This window comes from Eretmochelys imbricata, chromosome 22, assembly GCF_965152235.1.
Source record: "Eretmochelys imbricata isolate rEreImb1 chromosome 22, rEreImb1.hap1, whole genome shotgun sequence".
Lineage (NCBI taxonomy): Eukaryota > Metazoa > Chordata > Testudines > Cheloniidae > Eretmochelys > Eretmochelys imbricata.
In genome coordinates this window covers 1566850-1574063 of record NC_135593.1, presented here as the reverse complement: position 1 = coordinate 1574063, position 7214 = coordinate 1566850, and the positions used below count along the sequence as shown (strand labels likewise).

General features: G+C 50.9%; 1 non-coding gene across 1 annotated transcript; it reads left to right on the top strand.

Annotated features, from left to right (window-relative positions):
* Positions 1–2849: 2849 nt before the first annotated feature.
* Positions 2850–3041, top strand: LOC144278617 (U2 spliceosomal RNA). The gene has a single exon (XR_013348618.1). It is a non-coding gene; the product is annotated as a U2 spliceosomal RNA (small nuclear RNA).
* The last annotated feature ends 4173 nt before the right edge of the window (positions 3042–7214 follow it).

Genomic DNA, 7214 nt, shown 5'->3' with positions numbered 1-7214 from the left:
GGTTGGAGGAGGCAGGTTAGCCAACGAGGAGAGCCGCACGGATGGAAGGTGGGGTGGGGCAGGGAGGGATGAGACAGACGCCCAAGTCCTCACCCCCCCCCGCACCCCAACCCTCTGCCCCAACCCTGAGCCCCCTCCGCACCCTGAACCCCTCATCTCAACCTCCAAGAGCCTGCACCCCCAGCCAGACCCCTCACCCCAACCCTCTGCCCTAGCCCTGAGACCCTTCCTGCACTCCAAACCCCTCATCCAAATGGCACCCCAGAGTCTTCACCCCCAGCCAGTACCCTTGTCCTCCTGCACCCCAACTCTCTGCTCCAGCTCTGAGTCCCCTCCTGTACCCCGAACCCCTCATCCCAACCCCCCTGAGCCTACACCTTCAGCCAGAGCCCTCACCCCCCCAACCCTCTTCCCCAGTCCTGAGCCCCCTCCCACAGAATGAACTCTTGGCCACACCCCCACCACACATCATCTCCATATTGGTGCACATAACAAAATTCATTCTGTACATGGATGTAAAAAATTAAAGGGAACATTCCCCAGGGCCCATTAGTAAATGTTTATGGCCTGTCACAACTCAGTAAATTGTCTGGGGGTGGAGGCATTTGGGGGGTTTTGGGTGGATCCTGCCTCCTCTGGAAGTTTGGGTCCTGTCCTTCACTCACCCCACGGTGGCAGCTCCTGCACCTCTGGTGCCATGGGGCTGGCTGGACTTGGCTCTCCGCTCCGGGCAGCAGGGCAGAATTAACTTTTTGTGGGCCTGGGGCCAAACATATCTGTGGGCCCCCCTGGGGAAGGATTGTAACAGACAGGAGAGTGACACGGGAGTTGTCTTTGACACAGCACACAGCTGCATGGGTTTTATGGACAATATTTACATGTTTAACTTGCAGATGGAGGTGGCAGCAACCAGGGCCCCAGCAATGGGAGCCCCAGGGCAAAAAGATCCACACAAGTGTCCAGCAAATACATTCTAAAAGACCAACTACAAAATCAACCCTGTGGGGACAACCAGCAAACAAAAGCCAAAGCTGGGCAATCCACCAGCCCTGTGCTGCTCCCATGGAACGGGAACCTTCCAGCTATCTTCTCCCGCACAATTCCCACCCGAACCACCAGGGCTTGAATCTCATTTTCCTTTCCAATTGGGGTGGATTTAGAACATTGCAAAAATAAAAAATATGAAAAACACATTTTATTTCCAGCATCATTATTCACACTCGTTTTGCTAGCCCCCGAATGGGACCAGAACCACATCCCTCCACAGAACGATCCCCCTAAAAACCAGCACAGCCTCAGCAATTACAGTACAGCCTCCGGGTGACAAATACCCCAGGATGGCGGTGGTTCAGAACTCTGAACAGAAAGCTCTGGTTGTTCCTTCAAAAGTCTGCAACTGAACAGAGATTGAATACAGCTTTAAATCTTTACTATGCTGGAGAGAAATGTTGCTTTTAACCATCTTAATTTAAATGAAACCAGACAGAAACAATTTCCTTACCTTGTCAAATCTTTTTTAAAATTTTCCCTTTAATTATTTTAGTTTACCTTTAATACACTACTGTGCTTTTTTTTTTTTTTTTTTTTTGGTTCTCTCTCCTGTTGCCTGATTACGTATTTCCAGTTCCAAATGAGGTGTGTTTTTGACGTGTCAGTAGGTAACTGGTGTTTGCAACGCTAGAGGTTCTACTGTAGCCACAACACAAAACTCACTTGAAGTCCAGTATTCATTAAGCTATTTTTTTCTACTAGGGACCAGGCTGCTGCAATGGAGATGGATGGGAGGAGCCTAGCTTGGCTTCCAGGGAAAAAATCTTTCGGCCTGACTGGACTTTGTAAAACCAAAATTACCAAAAAATCCCCAAACCCTGCTACTGATCAATCACTGAGCAGACATCCAGCTGCACCAAGCAGTGCCCAGGTCACCAAGATCTCAAAACACAGGCCTCAGGAGATTACAACTCCCATGAGGTATGAGGACCTGGTCAGGGAGCTGCACTAGAAGTACACATTAGACGATGCCAAGGAAGATTAGCAGCTCTCAAGATGAAGGAATTCTCCACCTGCCCGCAGAGCTAGTTGGGAACCTTTAATTGGAAATTAGCCCCAGCCCAAGGGAAGTCTCTCTGCAGTCATCAGGGCTGTCACCACAGCCTGGAGGAGACAAACACTTACCTTAGTGACAACAGCAGCTGCTTTGCTCCCGCTGGTCTTGCCCAGAATCACTGGGTGAATGCTCTGGAACTACTCCATAGGACTCTGGGGTAGCCTACTCTCTCTGAGCATATTGTTCTTTCTGGATCTGATCTTGGAATCCCCACAGGCTCATGTCACTGCACATAGACCCCACAGCTCCCAGATGCTGCAAGCAGACCCCAGAGCTCCAGGCACCCCATGGGGCAGGGGACCCTGGAGTTCCCAGCCAGCACAGGCAACAGAGGGAGCCCCCAGCTCCCAGACACTGCAGGCAGAGCCTGGAGTTCCCAGTCACCATGGGTGATGGGGAGAAGCCGCAGTCCCATGCCATTGCAGATGGCCCCATAGCTCCCAGCTTCTGCAGACGGACGCCAGAGCTCCCAGCTGCCACACGGGGTGGAGGAATGTTATGAAGGCCAAGACTAGAACAGGGCTCAAAAAAGAACCAGATAAATTCATGGAGGATAGGTCCATGTGGCTGTTCCTTCCCCAGAGAGGCAGCAACGAGCCGGTTAAACTTTTACCCCCAATCGGGGAGATTGCAGATTATGTATTCCTTACGCCACCAGCTCCTAAACCGAATTTCGCACCCCTTAATAATCTGTACCTTATTCCCTGATAAACAGAAACTTCTATGCTTAAACTCTGTACCATTTTCTTTTTACTTCAACATCATCTTAATAAAATTATTAAATCTGTTCTTAACAGTTTAATCTCTGATATGTTCTCTAGCTGAGAACTCAATTGAAGGGATTTTTAGAACAGGGATCTGGAATAGAGGCTTGCTCCGTCCACTCCACGCATCAGCCTGGTATTGCAGTCCTGCTGGGTATGGTGCACCTGCCCCTGGGGAGAGCATGATGGTTCAAAAAAAGAAAAAACATGTCCCATTTTGCTCTTTTATTTGTAACCTTCAGCTGTGTTTTCTGTCAGTTTCTCTATTTTCTCTTTCTGAGGTGAGTGCTATTATTTCTGCTCTAGTGCTGTTTCATAAAGTCCTTAAGAGGCTGGTTCTCACACACAGTGCTTTCCAGAAGTGTGGGCTTTGGGTCTGTGTCTCTCAGCAGTGTCCCCACAGGAGAGAATAGTTTCATTCCTTTCCCGCTGTGAAAATGTCCCTGTTGGCACAGAGGGAGCAGTTTAGAGGATCAGAAGAGGAGAAAGGTTTGAGTCTGATTTGTAGACCCAGAGGCTGAATGGGAGGGGGGACCCAACTCCCTAACAATCCCCCGTCCCCAAAGAAACTGTTCCGTACTGTCCCACCCACACCCAACTACCCTCCAGGTTCACCCCCAGGCTCCTTCCGTCTCCCTCAGCTTCTCCGTTCTCCCCTAGACTGGAGCACCCTGGCAATGCAGCCCTAGTGGTTTAGGGGCAGCCGTGCCCTCAGACAGGCCTTCCAGCTTTGTTCTGCCCTAGTGCTGGCCCCCAAACTGACACAGGGTGGTGCTGTTGCAGCCCAGAAGCCTCTGGCCAGAGGCGGAGGAGCCTGAGAGCTGACAGGGAGAGCAGGGGTAGGCGCCAGCCAGTGCTGGGCTTCCCCAGGGTCTGCCCTCCGCAGGGGCTGCTCCCCTTGAGAGCATCAGCCTCAGAGCCGCCCCCTGTTGCTGGCACGGGAGGAAGGATCGGGTGACGGGGCAGTTCTGGGACTGCTGCCCTGAGGTGCTGGAGCCTGGAACTAGGGGAAGTCGCGCGGGCTGCTACACTCCCTGGCAGGAAGGAGTTTCCATCCTATCCAAGGTTTGCAGGTTCGTTCAGTGGCTCTCTGCTCCCCCACTGTACACGCCCCAGTGCCCCGGCCGCTGCCCCACTTCCAAAGAGCTGCCCAAGAGCAGGCCCATCCCAGCCCCTTGCTCCCAGTGCCAGGAATTAGGATGGAACTTTGAACAACCCGCTGGCTCGTTAAGTGCATGGGGCCGGATGGGTGTTCCTGAGCCGTCGCTGGGGATGCACTGAAGCCTTCGCATCCATCGGCAAGGAAAAGGAGGGCACCCACCCGCAGAGAGGAAGTCTGGGAAGGCGGGGAGCTGGGTGGAGAAGGGAGTGGAAGGCCGAGTGGGGAGGGGAAGACGGGGGAGGTAGCTGCAGACGGAAGCAGGGTCAAGGAAGGGGAGGTGGGGTGTATTGGGGCTGGAGAGATGGGTGGAGTGGGGCAGACGGTAGGGTGGGGCCAATGAGGTAGAAGGAGAAGGGATGGTGACTGAGGCAGATGGAGAAGGTGGTGTGGGGCACAGGGCAGGGGACCCCCTCACCCATGCCTCCTGCCCAGCCCCTCACCCCAGAGTGCTGCGGCTGTGGTTCCAGTCTCAAGATGCCAGCGTCTCCTGCCCTCTGCCTCCCCCCATGACAGTGCATGTGCTTTATAAAAATAGGTTTATAAGTGTGACTATGATGTAACTGGAATATGCTTTATGCAAAAGGTCTCATTACACAGCTTATGATCTACTGAGTGTGTCCAACCTATTTGTATGAATGTATCATTATTGTCTCTGAAGCTAGAAATAAGAAGTATTACTCTAAAGTCCTATTGAAATTATGCAAAGTGGGGGCCATTCATGGTGGCTTGGAATCTTGGTGGCTCTCATTAACTAAAACAGTTGGTTGTTGTGACATTCCCTTAACCAGACCAGTGATCTGCTCAGTCTCTCCAATCTTTGACTCTGGGAGCCAGCCTTACCCTGCTCTGCTGTGAGCCCCCAACTCCTGGGCCGCTCATGCACAGCGTCTGGCTTGTAAGCTGATCCCAGCTACTTGCAAGCCAATGACACTAGCCAATATCTCCGCTCCCAGACACAAGCTTGGGAACCTCCGTCTTGCAGTATCCAGTTATGCCCACCGGACGCTGCAAGCTTATAGGAATTCTTCAATTTAAGAAAGAAATTGACATGGACCAGGCTTGTTATCCCAAGCGGAGCCTCTGACCACTGCAAACCAAATGCACGGCTTCAGGTAGAACAAACAAATAGATTTATTAGCTATAAAGATATGCTTTGACTTATAATCACTTAAAACCTAACAAGTCAGATTTGGTCAAATGAAATAAAAGCAAAACGCATTCTAAGCTGATCTTAACACTTTCAGTGCCCTTACAAATTTTTGAGCCTTCTCACCACAGGCTGGCTGGTTACTTTTCAGTCAGGCTCTCCCTTTTGATCAGCGTTTCAGTCTCTTTGTGCTGGTGGTGTCTGTAGATGTAGGCAGAAGAGAGACAGACTGGCAAAATGTCTCTCCCTTTTATCATGTCCTTTCTTTTCTCTTGGCTTTGCCCCCGCCCCTCCTTCAGAGTCAGGTGAGCATTACCTCATCAATCCCCAACTGCCCAAATGAAGGGGTGATTCCCTCCAGGGTTTAACAGATTCTTTTGTTGCTGCCTAAGCCAGTGTCCATTGTTCCTGTGAGGCTGGGCTGGGTTTGTCCCATCCATCCCCTGACGCGGTGTGAACTGCCTCTCTGTTCTTGGAGAGCTTTTGCATGGGCTTGCTTTAAGCCATGAGGATACATTTTCAGCCTCATAACTATATACATAAAATTATATCCTATAACTTTACTGTAACAATTACTATAACATCACTATACCAACCATGCTCAGTGCATCATGAGCCTTCCGAAGATATCCAACATGACAAGCTTTGCATTGGATGCCACACAATCATTTTATAAAGATGAACATAGGGTTGTAGGGTGTTCCCTCAAGGTACAGAGCATCAGACCTCCCCTCTTAGTTTACTGAAGGAGGGTTAGTCACTGACTATCTTGAAGGCAGTTTCTGGGTATAGTTCTCTTGGCATCCAGCCATAAAGGCCATGAGGCAGCGTGCCTCAGTTTCCCCATTCACACACAGCAAACCAGGTTTTTTTATGGTTTCTCTGCTGTGATAAACTTTAAACCGGTTTACAGGTATTAATGGAAAAGTAGCATCATCATAAGGCGTAACATCCGTGTCGAAATTCTTAGCCTCAAAACTTAACATTAATACCAACATTTATCACCACAGATGGGTGTTTACAAGTATCTTTAGGATACCACGCTCTCCGTTCCGATAGTGTAGTTTGAGGTTAGTTTGTTCGTTACCCATGGTGTCCTTTGATTCTCTCCCATGTAATCAGTCACTGGTTTTTCTTTCCCTCCAGTGTTCCCCTCTGTGTGCGCTCTTAATTTACGCATGTTTCTGGTATTTTGATATCTCAGGATCTGGCAAGATAAGGGCCCAGGGGGGTCCTGCAAATTGGCTGGCCCTGTGGGGAGCAGTCTCCCAACCACAGGACTTGTATGTGTATGTAGAAAATGCTGCTCCCCTTTAGGGGTTACCCTGTGTTTCCCCCTCCCAGCACTGAGTCCTCCCCTGCGCCCTAGAGGGCTGTGATCCGTGCTCTCTGGGCTAGGGGTGTTCAACCTTTGATTGGATTCACCCTTTCCCAGCAGCTTTCCCATAACTGCTCTCTGTGTCTCACCAGCCTGGGGGAAAGCCCCCTGCCCCCATGAGTTGGGTCATTTGTATTCTGGCAGACGACCGCCTACCAATTTCCTGGTCTCAACTCCTCTGCTGTGACAGGTGTTGGAGCTGCATCTTGATGTAAAGAGACACATTTACTTTCCAAAAACGTATCAGACATAGTGTCCTGAAAAAATTGGGACCTGGATTGGGGTACCCTCTATCACCCCTTTCTCTGTCCCTGAGAAGCCAGCTGTGTGACTGCTCCCCTCCAGGAAGTCAGTTACACAGTTCCTTCTCCAAACCTGGGTCACAGGCTGCATGCCTGGGTGCACAGATGCTGACCCAGCCATCCTCCTAGTGTTCTGGCCCAAGTGACTCATGAGGAGACATTCCTGTACCCCCACTATTCCTTCCCCAGTTTCCTCCTCTGGGCCCCCTCCTTCAGCTGCAGAACTCTGCCAGCCAACAACTGGGACCATTTCCTTAATCACTGACAACACCTCCCCTGCACTGAGGGCATGTTGCCTTCTGCTGTAAGGAGCTAGTCTGAGCCCCTCCCATACTTGGAAGCACCCCGCTTCCC